Raw genomic sequence first — 1,704 nt, forward strand, 5'->3', positions numbered from 1 at the left:
AGATTCCATGTCAGGTGATGATTGTCACATTTGACATTTCCCTCAGGTCCTCAATGTATGCATGGGAAACTGAAATAAGAAAAGCAGGGAAGCATGGAGAGCACAGCAATCTCCAGCATACAGAGCCCAGTAATCATCCAGAGCTTATTAGAAAGGCTCTGTATCCTTCCTTAGCTATTGGTCAAAAGAGAATGTGGTCCTTATCCTTCATCCAACAAGGTACTCGGTTCAGTCCAGGGAATTCTCAGTCCCAATCAGGACAGTTTCCACTGAGACAAGTCACTGCAGGGCTGGATGACCAAGATAAGGTTAAAGGATTTTTCTATGTTTTGTCTCTTCCCAACATGCTCTAAGTCCATACTTCTTGTTTCACTTTCAGGAGAATATTTCTGGGATCTCCATAAACACAAATGGGCATATATTCAGACAATCCTGGCTACCCTCTTCATATCCAAATAATGTAGGATTTTTTAAAAAGCTCACAAGGAGGCTGATAGCCTACATTAAGTGCAACCTAACGATCTGATGTACATACAACACCAAACTTAGCTATTTTCAGGGCAATGCATGGATGGAATGCACATGAAATCAGGAACTGTGCCAAATTAAGTCATTTTAAAGGGTGTATCATAATAGGGATGCAGAAAGTAGTTCTGAAGCCAAAAGGTCTAAAAGCAGAAATACAATAAGGGCCAAAGAAAACATGTTTTCCCTTCTTGAGAGAGTATTTGAGGAATGCCAGCAATATACGGACTTAGACTTGTAATACTCTGATAGTATGAGGTTATTCAATATCACTTTCTTTAGTCAAGGTGTTACAAGCAGAAGGAATAAAGTACAGAAGTTAGAATGATGACTGGGAATGCCTATGTCCCAATGGTTGTTATTGCCTTCAAATTCTTTAATAACTGGGACCAGATTCAAGAAAAACAAATGGAACACCAATGTATAATGCTGGATGCAATAATAAAATACAACTTGATGGACTCTAAAAACCCTTGATAACTATAAACAGACAACCCTGTGCCCCTCTACCACTAACCAGAAAAAACATTACCCATTAGGGCCACAGAACTGTGCCTATTGTAAGACAGAAGGACACCAGAATTGGAAATATCCAACTCACCCAGAGTCAGTCTATCAAATGTCCCAACTCATCAATGTGAGTAAGGATTGATCATGACTTGTGGGGCACAGGGTACCTCTTAACCTGACTGCTCATATCAATATTTCCCACGAGGAGCCCCAGAAAGCTGAAATGGTGGGAAAAATACTGACTTCCTAGTAAATACAGGAGCTATCTACTCTGTACTTAATATAAATCAAGATGCTCTCTCTCCTAAGACTATAGCCATCAAAGGGGTTTCTGTGGCCATGACATATAAACCCCTCCTACAACCCTCAAATGCCAATTGTAGAAACTAAGTTAAAACATATAAAACTCCCTTTGTATGCCTGAATTCCTGTGCCATTGCTTGGATGGGATTTATTAACCAGAGTAAATGTTCAGGTGACTTTCTGCCCAGAAAGAATAAATACTGAAATTTTCCCATTCATGCATGCACACTTCAAGCTGCCTTATTACAAATGCAAATGAGAAACCCAAATAGAGATCCCATAAATATTCTCCTGAAAGTGAAACAAGAAATATGGACTTATGGCATGTTGGGAAGAGACAAAACTGCTAAACAAATTAAGGTAAAA

The sequence above is a fragment of the Dasypus novemcinctus genome, chromosome 22 (genome assembly GCF_030445035.2).
Source record: "Dasypus novemcinctus isolate mDasNov1 chromosome 22, mDasNov1.1.hap2, whole genome shotgun sequence".
Classification (NCBI taxonomy): Eukaryota; Metazoa; Chordata; class Mammalia; order Cingulata; family Dasypodidae; genus Dasypus; species Dasypus novemcinctus.